Source organism: Danio aesculapii, chromosome 16, assembly GCF_903798145.1.
Source record: "Danio aesculapii chromosome 16, fDanAes4.1, whole genome shotgun sequence".
Classification (NCBI taxonomy): Eukaryota; Metazoa; Chordata; class Actinopteri; order Cypriniformes; family Danionidae; genus Danio; species Danio aesculapii.
In genome coordinates, this window is record NC_079450.1 from 54,900,426 (window position 1) to 54,915,395 (window position 14,970).

The following is a 14,970-nucleotide window of genomic DNA, read 5'->3' on the forward strand; positions in this document are numbered from 1 at the left end:
TACAGAAATCTGTGTTTTTGAAGACAAATGAAGACAGAATGATTGATTCAATGGTTTATTTGAATTATAAAGCCTGACATCCAAACAGGCACACGTCAAAAGATGTTAATATTAGGTTAGATCGTGATTTCAGGTGACCAAAAGTCTAGCCAGCGTCTAAGGATAACATTAATTTGACGTCGAGCCAACATCTTAAACCGTCAATTTGACGTCAGATACTGACATTTATTTATCAGGTATGGCAACCAAAATCCAACGTCTGATAGACGTCATAGTGGAAACATCTACCCAACGTCAAGCTGTAACCTCATTAGATGTTGATGTTTGGTTGATTTTAGGTTGTGTTGGAAAGTGATCAAAATCGAATGTTGAGCCAACATCTTTAACCAACGTCTCATTGACGTCAAACACTGACATTTGTTCGTCAGGTATGGCAACCAAAATCCAATGTCTGATAGACGTCATAGTGATAATGACCACACAACGTCAAGCTGTAACCTCATTAGATGTTGATATTTGGTTGATTTTAGGTTGTGTTGGAAAGTGACCAAAATCAAACGTCGAGTCAACATCTTAAACCAACGTCATATTGATGTCAAATACTGACATTTATTCATCAGGTATGGCAACCAAAATACAATGTCTAATAGACGTCATAGTGGTAACGTCCACACAACGCCAAGCTGTAACATCATTAGATGTTGATATTTGGTTGATTTTTTTTAGGTTGAACCTTGGGTTCTGCTATCAACCCGATTTTCAATTCCATTCAAAATGCAACGTATAAAATACCCTGTTGGGGCACAACGTCAATCTGACGTCATGTTGATGTCCTGTGCCTGCTGGGATGTTTACTGTTCCAAAACATTTTAAATGTTTCAAAAAATAAAATCATGTTTAAAGAGGAAAAAGTTTGTTTTTTACCCCGATGTTTCAAAAGAGCATATTTTAGAGCAGTAATCACAACACCTTGATATTTTTACCAAATGTTATCAAAACATCAGAATCTTAAACCGGCCCATGCCTAAAACCAATATGCATACAACCAAACATAACATAAAGTAACTGACGAAATGTAACGTGTGTGTCTATCAGTTTGTGTGTGCCAAAATGTAACGTTTACAAATATTGTGTTTGCTATTGTGTGTGTGTGTGTGTGTGTGTGTGTGTGTGTGTGTGTGTGTGTGTGTGTGTGTGTGTGTGTGTGTGTGTGTGTGCGCTAAAATGTAACATAGAAATATTTCTATTAAACTATTAATAACACCAGAGCACACCATAGGGCGGAAGGACATGAATCCCACCCCATCTCTCATCCCTGGTCATTATTCACCCCGTTTCCATATATATATATATATATATATATATATATATATATATATATATATATATATATATATATATATATATAGCAATTTTTTATGAAATATACACTCACGGCCACTTTATTAGGTACACCTTACTAGTAAGTTTGGACTCCCTTTTGCCCTCTTTTGTAATATCCAAATATCCGCTCACTGGATATTTTCTGTTTCTCTATTTGTTTCGGACCATTCTCTGTAAACCCTAGAGATGGTTGTGCGTGAAAATCCCAGTAGATCAACAGTTTCTGAAATACTCAGACCAGCCCGTCTGGCACCAAAAACCATGCCACTTTAAAGTCACCTTAAATCAATTTCTTCCCCATTCTGATGCTCAGTTTGAACTGCAGCAGATCGTCTTGACCATCTATCTCTACATGCCTAAATGCAGTAAGTTGCTGCCATGTGATTGGCTGATTACAAATGTGCATTAACGAGCAGTTGGACAGGTGTACCTAATAAAGTGGCCGGTGAGTGTTTGTTTGTATTTCTCATGTATACACAGTTTATCAGACGTATTTGCTTGTTTACACGCACTTTGCACTTCTAGTTTTCCTCGAACATGCTGGAAATGAGTTTTATTTTAGTGCTTTAATCAAATTTAACAGAAAACGAAGAACTGTAGTACGAGGTTGGAGATGTTGGTGTGTTCTGTAGACTTTCATCATTATCTGAGGATCAGGGCATGCTTAGGATTTGACACAATTTATAATCTCTTCTGCTCTAATAGGATCTGATTAACCTGCAGGTGGTTCCGCTGGATTTGCATTTCTCTGAGGCATCACACACACACACACACACACACACACACACACACACACACACACACACACACACACGCACACACCCACAAAGAGTTTAACCTGCAAAAAGGTGACAGATACAAGGCCAAATACAATACTAATGATCAACTAATGCTGGGTTCAGAACTCACTGTCTTGTTTTATTACCATTTTTATGTTACCTAGACTTTTTTTTAAAGAGCCCCTGTTATGTGTGTTTGTAAATGACCTTCCATGCGGTGTGTAACGCAGCAGCTCTAAGTGAATGAAAACATCCAGCTGAGGTTACAATCTGAAAAGTGCACCATGTTTCAAACTATTGGCTGTGTCTGAAATCGCCTACTTCCATACTATAACCTTATTTATTTACTTACTCCCTAGGTTGTTTATATCAAAGGTGTTCACTAGGTGTTCTGTACGACAAGCACCATCTTCAAGCATGTGTATCTGAAACGTATAACAAAACGCACCCTAACTAATAAATTTTAGATTTGCAAAAATGTAAACAGCGCCCTCTGGTGGATCTGTCATCTGAAACGTGCGACAAAACATACTAGGAGCAATTTTATGTTTAGCAAAAATGTACAACCCAGGCTCATTCGTAAAACGTAGTCCCGAGGACGTTTCTGGAGACCGCGAATTATGTAGCCGGAGGTACGTATGGCTGCATTTAGTTTCAGTGAACGCTGCGGGGCGGTATGACGCCGTTCTTTTTAGCGCTCGCCGGCTGACCACTTATCTTCGTGTGGAGGGCTTTCCAACCGCAACCAGTTTGTCCGGTTAGCTCGTCCTGTGCGTCGGCGGACTCGAGACGCAGAGAGGAGCTGACCACGATGACTAAAACAGAATCCAAGAAATAAAGCGAAGAGGTTCATAACAAGGTGAGAATGTGGTAAAATCCGAAAACGTGGTAAATTTTTTTTTTTTTTTAATCAGACGAAGGCTTTTTTTTCCGGACGGCTTCTGCAAATCGTTGGTTGGGTTTAGGGCAGGCGGGTCGATCGGTAAAATCGGTTGGGTTAGGGGAAGGAGGATCATTCAGCCAGTCAGACAGACAGATGTTCGTTCGACAGCGGCCTCTGGTGGGTTCGTGCGAGAACAGCGCAGGCGCGAACGGCACTTGCGGGAGACGTCCGAGAAGCCAAAAAGGCGCACACAGCGGCCTCTTGCGGATTCGCGAAAACCAAAAACTGCAAAAATGCGTACCTCCCGGGATGTATTTCGCGGTCTCCAGAAACGTCCTCGGGACTACGTTCTCAGAATGAGCCTGGGTTGAAAATATACATATTTCAAATAAGCCTGGGCTGAAAAAACGCCCACATGTGGTTGAAAATAACATCATTTACTGTATGTCTGTCACCATTACATGTCCTCTCGCCTTTTAATTATTGCTGTGGCCAGCACAATTCCCTGTGGGAATAAATTGCTATTAAGTCTCACCTTGTCCTTGTGGTCTTTTATCAAATTCTAGGTGAAAGTCAGGGTTCCTCAACGTATTGTTCTCATGTGAGATTATTGTGTAGACTAAAAATTGTTAAAAATAATAATAATAATAAAAAAAAAAGCCTTCCATCAGTCATTTGCCAATTGTGCATTCATGGGGCTTATTTGTTTCAACAGGTCCTTGATATAGATGCTGCACAGATAATGACTGAGCTCTGGAGGAGATCTTTAATTCTAAGAGTGAAGAACGATGCAAACATTAGCACACGATCCTTAGCAACCATGATAGATCTTGATGTTCTGAATCAAGATCCTGTATGCGTAGTAGACCTCATTGTGGACTTGTCCTTGTTGAAGTCCACTGAATACTAATTTAGAGATTGTAGCTACAGCCAGGATCATCCTAGGACCAAGAGTAACAGCCAAACTACTCGTTGCATTGAGTTGGTTCCTATACTCAAAAAAATTATTGTTGTTTGTTTAAACTACTTATTTAAAATGAGCTGAATCAACACAATTATTGAGTTTTTTGGGGGGGACACCTTAATTATTTTTATAAATTTGAGGGAATTGAACATAAAACACTTAAGTAAACTACAAGACAACATGTAGGAATTTTGCTAACCTTCATTTTTACAAATGTAAGTGGATTAAACATAAAACAATTAAGTTGACACAATAAGTACTCAAGAATTGTTGTTGTTTCAGCTCATTTTGAATAAGTAATTTGAACAAACTAGTGTCGTCACAATACTGGAATTCATTACCAATCGATACTGAAATTTTTAAAACGTCCATTTCCCGCTAACATTTGAGCGCCGTTCAGTGTGTTCTTAAATGGTGCTGATTGGCCATTGTGGTCACATTAGAGATGCGCGGATCAGCTGAAATGACACCCGAATCCGCAGCTTCATACTTATCCACCCGCCAGCACATATCATTTTATCTAATATATGTATCCGCACCCGATCGTCACTTTAATAATTTAATTCTTTGTTTTAGGCATGATGATAGCTCAGCGCGTTGGGTTGCATAGGACCGGAAAGGTTACATTGGTGCCGTGACCCGGATGAGAGTGAGGTTTAGGGGGGTGAGTGTAACGGAGGCCAGCTAGTAAGTGCTGTGCAGGTTAACCTCACTCCTCTGACCTCTAAATGTGCCATGGTCTTTAGGCTCCTTGTTAGAGCACTCGACTCCCATGCGGAAGGTCGCCCGTTCGATACCAGCTTGGAGCGCGTTGGGTGGCGTAGGACCGGAAAGGTTACATTGGTGTCGTGACCCGGATGAGAGTGAGGTTTAGGGGGGTAAGTGTAACGGAGGCCAACTAGTAAGTGCTGTGCAGGTAAACCTCACTCCTCTGTCCTCTAGCAATAGATGTTAGAGGCCATGGTCTTTAGCCTCCTGGTTAGAGCAACCGACTCCCATGCGGAAGATCACCGGTTCGAAACCAGCTTGGAGTGGGTTGGGAGGCGTAGGACCAGCGGGGTTACACGTATGTATTGCGGATGCAACTGTAGAGTTGAATTTTCAACATCAATGTCAAGATAGCAGAGATCAACATCCCACAATGCAATTCATAAGCGTAAATACACGGACGACACTTGTGAATCACATTTGACAGATATTTTTACAGTGCATTTAGATTCATTGCGGAAGTGATGGCTAGACTTCTGCGGACACACCGCAACTGGAGCGCATTGGCGGAACATAACTGCATGCAGTGTGAAAGATAACCTGCTAACATGGGTATGGAAAAAAAATACGGACTGCAATTCATACTGGAGCTGATCAACCATGGCCTTTTCTCTGGGTTTGTTGGCATGGATTCATGGTTCAACACTCATGCCTGGAGGTAGGATGCAGGATAATGATATCTTTCTAATAGGGACAAACCAGAGAAGCCATCAGATGCAGAGCAAAGGATCCTCTTTTATGCTTTGGCCGGGCTCCCAATGAAGAGCCAGTAGTGGTCATGCCAGTTTCTTTGATATGAGGGTCAGATCATATTGCTGAGAGTCAAGCGCTGTGTGTGAAATCGCAACACTGCCTGCTGATATGGGGACAGACATTCTCCAGCCAGAATATCTCATTTAACAGCTTAAGCGAGACTGTCAAAGTAGACGGAAGTCAGTCATTTTCAATGGGAGCCGTCGGCGAGGAGCGGAGCGGCGAGTCTTCGCTGGTGTGAGCAGCGAGGAGAGTTGAAATCAAGTCAACTATATGCTATTGAGTAAATTGATATTTATTTTTAAAGTAATCTCAGTACTATTATTGACTAATATGAAAATATGTTCATTTGATTTAGTGAGAATACAGTTAATAAAGTAATATTTTCAGTCTTTTAGTAGATATATTATATGAGAGAGTTGCTTTGTTTACCAAATAAGTGAATCTAATTGGATTTGCATTGTAAACAATAAATAAAAGTTAAAAAGGTGTTATTTTTTATTTTATAAATTAAGTTTTTAGTTATGATACTCCAGGCCTGGATTGGCTAATCGGGAGTACCGGGATAATTCCCGGCGGGCTGGTTTGTTTTTGGGCGCAAGGGCCGGTGTTCCTAGCTTCCTGCACTTTTTATTTATTTATTTTATTATTATTATTATTTTACCATAGCCTCACTGTTTTTATGCATCATTTTACCACAACTCCACTCTTTTTATTTATTTTATTATTAGAGTAGTTGACGGCGGCCTCTGGTGGATTTACGTGAGAACAGCAGGCACGAATGGCTCTCGCGAGAGAAATTTGAGATCTCAAAAACACAGAGGCCTCTGGTGGATTCACAAAAACAAAAAACACAAAAAAATGCAGCTCTTGGGACATATTTGGCGCTCTCCATTAATGTATATAGGGGTACATTTTCAGAATGAGCCTGGGTTGGTTTCAGAGGTATCCTGCAAGAGGTTTACCTGCATCATAATACACATGGCACTATTTAACTTCTTATTCTTTAATGATTCACGTTTTCATTCAATTTTCCCTATTTATTTTTGCTTTTGAATTGCATTATGGGATCTTGATCTTTCTCTCAACAATTTTCAACCTTGAAAAGTTTGAAAAAGTGACTTTTATGAGCATTTTTGATCGTTTAAAGTGATTTATTGTCAGGGTTGGTGTTGTATATTACGCTACAAACACCTTAATAAACTGCACCACATTTTCTGTTATTTCACAGACTTATTTCTCTCTATATTATTTCTTATAGATTATAGTATTTCAGACTCCTAAAATGTCAATAAAAGTCACTTTGTTAAACTGTAGAGTTGAATTTTCAACATTAAAATTAGACAAAGCAGAGATCAACATGCCATAATGCAATTCACAAACAGCGAAGATAGCCTCATTTCAAATCACCACGCCACTGTTACTGAATATTTGCAAATTATTAATAGATTTCTCTCTCCAACGCTCTCCAGTGACAGTCTGTCAGCGGTAGGGGAAGCCTGCTCAAATATTCCAAATGAATAATATTTCAAGCAATTAAAGCTGTTGTTTTATTCAGCTCGTTACCACTCAGACGCGTATGTTCCATAAACAGCTATTTTAATTGTATTTTTCTGTGTGCTCAGCCTAGGGAGTGAAATCACTTTGCAAATGCCAGCGATTCTGACAGCCTAAATGCTCCTCTGATGTGTTAATTGACCAATGAGGATGCAAATGTCATATTTTCATATTTATTTTTCAGATAAAATGCATTTTAAAAAGGGAAAGGAAAGCATAAGTAGTCAATCTTTTCAACCCAGTTAGCTTTTTAGCCAGTTTTACTCTCGTGTCGTCGAGCCTGCTTGTGGCTAACGTGGAGAAAATAAAAGTAAATAAATTAAGAGCTGGAGAAAAGCTTTCAAATTGAGTTAAACATTGATGGAGTTTTAACTATTAAAGCAGCACAAGACAAGCAAAAGCCTGGGTCAGGTATAAACTCATCATAATGAAGGAGCGAATGAGAAAGGCCAACAGGAGTTCATTCATTCTTTTTCCTTTGGCTTAAGCCTAATTTATACTTCTGCATCCAGGGATCGACGTGACCTACGTGCGCATGCAGTGCATTTATACTTCTTCTGCTGTTTGTGTTGCACTGCAATAAAACTTCTGAAATGCTAGCTGGCAGTAGGTTTTAGGTGTCGAGTTTCTGGTGTTTTGTTTTTTCTGAATGTTACCAGCCTCAGACGGTGAAGCATGAGAGCTGGTAACTGTAAGAAAGATGCAATACACACAGATTAGGATCTGCTGCGTTCTGGCGCTTTCTTTAATAGCTTTGACTAGAACAAACTTCCTCATTGCGCTAGTGTAATGCGCCCTCTACAGGCCTCTTACCGAACACACTTCAGTTCATATAACAGAACACATTTATTATTGGGGTCTTTTCAAATATAAACCTAAAAGAAAGATTAAAAAAAATAATAATTTGGGGTGCACTGTTTTTGCTTAAACTTTTATATTTTACTGTTACATTTACAGTCACATGAACGCTATCTTAATGTATGCGTAGCTCAAACTCGCTCATTCAGAGGCGGGAACCAGCGGATGTGCAACAACTTTAATCATAAGGTAAACACAGAACAAGAGTTTCCACCTGGAGCTCCATTTGAGGTTGGGTTGGTGTAGGGGGATAAAATATATAGTTTGTACAGTATTAAAATCATTACGTCTATGGGAGTCCCCATAAAGATAGCTTTGCAAGTGTGTGTGTGACTAGCAATTTGTTTCTTTACAAAATGTTACTTTTACATTATACTTATTTTATTATATCATACTTAATATTATACTATTTGCTTTTTTTAGTGAAATAAAAATCAATACAATAAATTTTTTTAAATATATATGTATATTAGGGGTGTAACCAACACAATCTCACGGCAATTCGTAATTTTTTGATTTAGTGGCTAATTCGTATGAATTCGTACGATCTAATTCGTACGATTTAGTACGATTTGCTCATCCCCCCAATGACGGTTGGGTTTAGGGGTGGGGTTAGGTGCCACGCCTCCTTTTTAAAATCATACAATTTCGTACGAATGAACTCGTACGAATTCGTACGAATTAGCTGCTAAACTGACAAAACGTAAAATATTTACGTTTTCTCGTGAGATCAGGCTGGTGTAACAGATCACACCGCACAGTTTGGAACACACGTGACCCGTGGATTAATACATTTTTTTACTGGTAGATTAATCCTAAATTTGTAATGATGGCAGAGAGATCACCTCTCACACGTCATTCCAATCACATGTATGAAAGCATTTAGGCTTTCCTGTAAAATATAATGATGATGGAAGAAGTTGCGGTGGGTTATTCAACTTTAATCATAAGGTAAACACAAAACAAGAGTTTCCACTTGGAGCTCCGTCACATGATTCCACACTTGTAAACACTCGCTTCAACAGGTTCGCGCGGCTCTCAGTGCCGCCCACTCTGGTCAGTGCTACCAAACCAACTGATTGGATGTAGTAAACAGACTCCTCCTCCTCACCATTTCTGTTTGTTATCAAAACTGACAGCTGGAGAGGGCGTGGTAAAATGTGTTAGCCCCGCCCATTTTTTTCCTCATAATGACCTGCACAGATGAATGACCTCCACAACACTAGCAACATGAGCTAACCAAATCAATATGGTTAGTTTTGATTTCATGTGTACTTTAACATATATATATATATATATATATATATATATATATATATATATATATATATATATATATATATATATATATATATATATATCTACAAACAGCAATCCAGCAGGTATGCAAGCTGAGCTCACAGCTCTGCCCCAGCGGACACACACACACACACCGCAGAGCTCACAGATGTTTACTACAAGCCTACGGACAACACTCTTAACATGTTCTGGCATTCTTGTTACAGGAGCTGCTCGCACTTATTAATTCTCCCGCATGCAGCTGGGAGGACGAATAAGCATTCCCTGATTGTATAGTTTTAAAGAGCATTGAATATGCAGCGCGCACTCCTTTATATGAATTGCTTTTGACGTGCTGCTGGAATGTGTGTGTCCATACCATCATCTCCAGCCATACGATCATTTAACGGAAGGCAATGGCGGTGGTTTTGTTTAGCGCGGACTTTCCGCTTGTTCCTGTGTTTCATTTTTATCAGGCGCGTTGAGAGATCCGTCCGTGACCTTGCCTCACCGTAGGAGACTAAGCCTGTATGATTTATTCTGTCTAAAATTACCATTTTAATATTCAGTTATGGTTCAGCTTCAACTCTCATTTTCGTGACATTCTTCAAATATATATTTTTGCAAAATCCCCAAAGGTGCCAGTGTGCTTTTATTATTCAGCGGCCCTAATCTTAAAAACTATTGCTCTCTATTGTGAATGTTTAAGTGTCTTATCAGTGCTAAAGGAGGAGTTACTATAGATATATCACACCGTATAAGGATTTTGAATATGAAGATAAATATTAACCTTTAAAATATGACCATTTGTGCTATGTGGACACACATGATACTGTAATTCATGTCCTTTTTCAGGAGATTAATGCCATTATTTACTTTATATATTTCATATTTATTAAGTGGCGTCACGGTGGCGCAGTGGGTAGCACATTCGCCTTACAGCAAGAAGGTCGCTGATTTGAGCCTCATCTGGGTCAGTTTGTATTTCTGTGTGGAGTTTGCATGTTCTCCCTGTGTTGGCGTTGGTTTCCCTTTCGGGTGCTCCGATTCCCCCCACAGTCCAAACACATGCGCTATAGGGGAATTGATTAAATAAATTAGCCGTAGTGTATGACTGTGTGTGAATGAGTGTGTATGGATGTTTCCCAGTACTGGGTTGCGGCTGGAAGGGCATCCGCTGTGTAAAACGTATGCTAGATAAGTTGGCGGTTCATTCCGCTGTGGGAACCCCTGATGAATAAAGGGACTAAGCTGGAGATGAATGAATGAATATTTATTAAGCTTGTGTGTACCTTGTATTTCTCACATTCCTAGCTGTGTAGCAATCTTATAGGGACGTTTGTTTGGTCGCCACGACTTAAACGGTTAATTAATTATACAGATTGAAGTATTTTGAAAACATAAAGATGCATTTTTTTCTCCATTTGAGGTTGGGTTGGTGTAGGGGGATAAAATATATAGTTTGTACAGTATTAAAATCATTACGTGTATGGGAGTCCTCATAAAGATAGCTTTGCAAGTGTGTGTGTGACTAGCAATCTGTTTCTTTACAAAATGTTACTTTTATATTATACTTATTTTTTATATATCATACTTAATATTATACTATTTGCTGTTTTTTAGTGAAACAAAAATCAATATAATACATAAAACCACTGATGTTTATGGTAAAGATTCAAATCACCGTCATTTGCATTTAATTTGATGCTCAAAAATGTAAGTTGTAGGCAGCAATTACGTTATTTAACCAATAGGTGGCGACAACCAGCCATCAATAATATGCCACTGAATAATTCTTCAAAAATGATCATCTAGCAATGAAACCTGAAGAAATGTGAATAACTGAATCATTTATTGAAAATGAGACTGAAAATAAATATGGGTTGTACAAATGATAATGTTAGATTTTTTTAAGTAGTCAACTAGTCGCTTTTTAGACATGAATAAAGCCCAGAGCCTTTTTTTCTTATCACTCACCCACCCAAAAATACTATAAATTCTGAGTGTGTCCCTCACAGTTGAGTGGGCTTAACAAACCACTTGTAGAAATACTCTCTTTTCAAAAAAAAAAAACAAACAAAACTCACAGCTTCTTACTTTAGCTCTTAATTCTCTGAGCACTAATGACCCGTTTCCACTGAGTGGTACGGTACGGTACGGTTCGGTTTGGTACGCTTTTATGGCCGTTTCCACTGTCAAAAAGCGTACCGAACCGAACCGTACTGTACCACTTTTTCGGCACCCTTTCGAAAGGGTACCAATCACGAGAAAGGGTACCAAAAGGCGGAGCTAGACGCGCAGCTGAACGCTATTGGCTTACAGAGAGGCGTCATTCGCTTATGCAACAAGCCAGAATGAAAACAAAAAACCCGCCATGTTTGAAAAACACAGCGAGAGATTACAGCGGAATTATAAATACGTATAATAACGAGCCATGGTCGATCTGGGCTCAAACAAACCTTGTCGTCGTCTTGATGAACAGCCACAAATCCAAGAAGAAGAGCAGATTTACCCTGTGCTGCGTAGTTTTTTACGAGCCAGTCTGAGGCGTGAACGGTTTTGATTTCGTGCTAGCGCTCGCGCGTCTAACATTATATCTGAAATAACAAACTTCTTGAGCTGATGATAATAACCTGCGCTTGATTATTGACGTGCTTTTGAAACCCGATCCTGTCAGACACTGACAAACGTGAGAGTGAAGCGTGAAGAAACAAAGGAGAAGCCGGAAAAAAAGGAGCACGTTATTATTCAGCAAACATGAACAAAATGCCATGTATAACTAACTTATTATCTTCACCTTTTGGACTAATATGAACTGGGAATGACGGAATTACTGTCTAACAGAGGCTTCATGTGCTGCTAAAGATTATAGACACAGATGAGAGGTTTACACTGACTGTAGGCTATATTTTGGGTTGTTTTTGAACCTAAATACTGGTGAAATGTCTGCTGTGTGTAGTTCTTCTGTAGTTGGTAACATATCGGAGACTGTAAGGGTCTGTATGTGTTTATATATGTTCATTTATTTAGTTATTCAATATAATTACAGACGTTACAGTAGGCTGTTTCGCACTGATCATTGATCTGCAGTTATAATCAACTCATGTTCATTGAAAAGTCAGTAATAAACATTTCTACACAAGTATTTAAGTGTATGAAGCGTCTGTTTTGTGAGAAGTGTTTCTCATATGATATGTGAGCGACCTGTACAGCTTTACTGTAGACATTTCTTCGAGCGAGAATGACGTCGACTGAAACTTTCAGAACACCACGCCCACCAAAAGGGTACCCTTGGTAGTGGAAACGCAAGCCTGATAAAGGTGACCCGTACCAAACTGAACCGTACCATACCAATCAGTGGAAACGAGCCATTATAGTTACTTTGATAATCAGCACTTGTTGTGTGTATTGCCTCTTCTTGTTGAATCACTGAATGCCTCCTCAATTGTAAGTCACTTTGGACAAAAGCGTCTGCTAAATGACTAAATGTAAAATACAGGGCAAATTATATTATTGCGTTCATCAGAAACTCCTTTTGTTTGGAGGCAAAACGAGGCCAAAAAGATTCAAGATTTTTTCATTTACGGTTCAAACCCTTTTCAAAGTTTAAAGCAACTGGACCCAGAGCATTCATTCCACACAAAAGAGCCGAGAAACAGCGGTAACACTGAGAACTCAAAGAGAAGCGAGATCCTGTGACATTGAGTTGGAGGTATAGACTGACCTGATCAATATGTGAAGCAAACAGCAAAGCCTTTCAGAGGAATTCGCGGCGCAGTATAAAGAGGGAAGTGGAGAGCGCAGTGCATCTGAGCCAATGTCAAACAGAGGTGAAAGGAATCCAGAACTCACAAACACATTTAACGCTTTTGACACGCTGACCTGCAGACTCTGTGAAGCATTGATGTGTATTCATGAGTGATGGCAAGCGAGAGTGCGCAGACGGAAAAAAAAAGTGTGATGATACATACATTTATAATCAACCACACAAGCTAAAACAACCCATTACCATCATTTTACTTATGCCAAAAAAAATATATATATATGTAAATGTCTACGCACATACAATAAAGCATAGAGGATGTATGTTGATGCTGACTTACTATGCGTGGGTCGACCTTGAGTCTTTGCCCTGGGCTGCTGCCATTGACTTTGATCTTAAACCCACGGGTCAACATGAATGCAGTTTCCACCCACAGAAACTCTCACCTCTGCTGCCCGGCGGCACCGACCAAATCACTGCTTCTCCAATGCTTTATGTTGAATATCAAGTGGTCAAACGCATTCCCAAATTGTTTATATTGAAAATAATTCACTGCTTTCTTCCTCATGGATGTTTATGGATCTATTACAAGTGCAGGAATGAGGGCGGAAGAAGGTGATGGGTTACAAAAGAAACACCACAAGGATATTTCAATGCTCTCTCAAGGCGATTTTTGATTTAGTGGGTAATTGTACGATCTCATCTGTTCAATTTAGTAAGATTTGCTTATCGCCAATGACGGTTGGGTTTAGGGGTGGGGTTTGGTGGTGCCACGCCTCCTTTTAAAAATCATACATATTCATCATACCTGTCAACCCTCCTGTTTTTTTTCCGGGATTCTCCCATATTTTATAATTCTATCCTGATATCATTACGTAAAGGTATTTTCCTGTATTTCTCCTGCATCTTTCCATGAAGGGTGGCAATAAACAGTATTCCCTCCCTATGCGCAACCCATGCAGCCGATCCACCAGGGGACGCCTTGGTCTTAAATGTGAATCTGTTCTGTGCTTTAAAGAGCTACTATTATGCATCATAAAAGGTCATATTTTGGTTTGGGGTTGCCAATAACAGGCTGATCTGCATGCAAGATCAAAATCGCTTTCATTGTCTCATAATATCCATTTATTTTTATCTAATTATTCCAATGTCTCCTATATGATTCGTTCAGCGATTCATTTGTTCCCAAACCCCTCCTTAGCGTGATGCTAATCTGCGCTGATTGGTCCAATAACCCAGTCTATAGTGATCGGTCGACTGCATTCAGCGAGGGACAGAGAGAATCGCCCAACATGGCTTATCAACATTGTTGAAGTAGTCAGAGTGCAGAGGGTATGTGTGAACCCATTGCAGGAGTGCATTAAAGCAATGCAGTTAAACAGCAGCATATTCCTCTATTCTTAACCATGACACAGATTCAGTATTAATCCCCACAGCGGCAAAAGCTGAACAATTTTGAAACTTGACCACCGCACGTGTGTAGGAACAGCTGATGGTGGCCATAACAATGACAAACGACAGAGGATTGCGAGCTCACAAGTGCATTTAAATCTGTAAACAAAACAGCAAGCGTTGCATTTTCAATGTGGTTTTAGACACAATATGAGAATATAAAGAGTTAACCTGATACAGTTTGAGCCGCGTGGAGCAGTAACAAGTACACAACACAATTAAATACATAATTTGCAAGCTAGAGAAAACAAGGAGGCAGCCATTTTACTCACACTTAAGTTACTTACACTTTTAAAATGGAGGAAGGAACTGATCCATGAACTGTGTACTGTAAAGTTCCTGTCAAGCTCTGACAAAGTCCCATACATCAGTAGTCTTTTCTGATCCTTCCTTTAACAAATGGCCGACGAATCCCCCATTGTAAGCATGTAGATTGCTGAAGCAATCAGAAAAATGTCAGAAAAATGACAGGAACACAGCACAAGGCTCGGTCGATAATGCTAAGGTATTTTAGCAGAAATAAACTTCAACC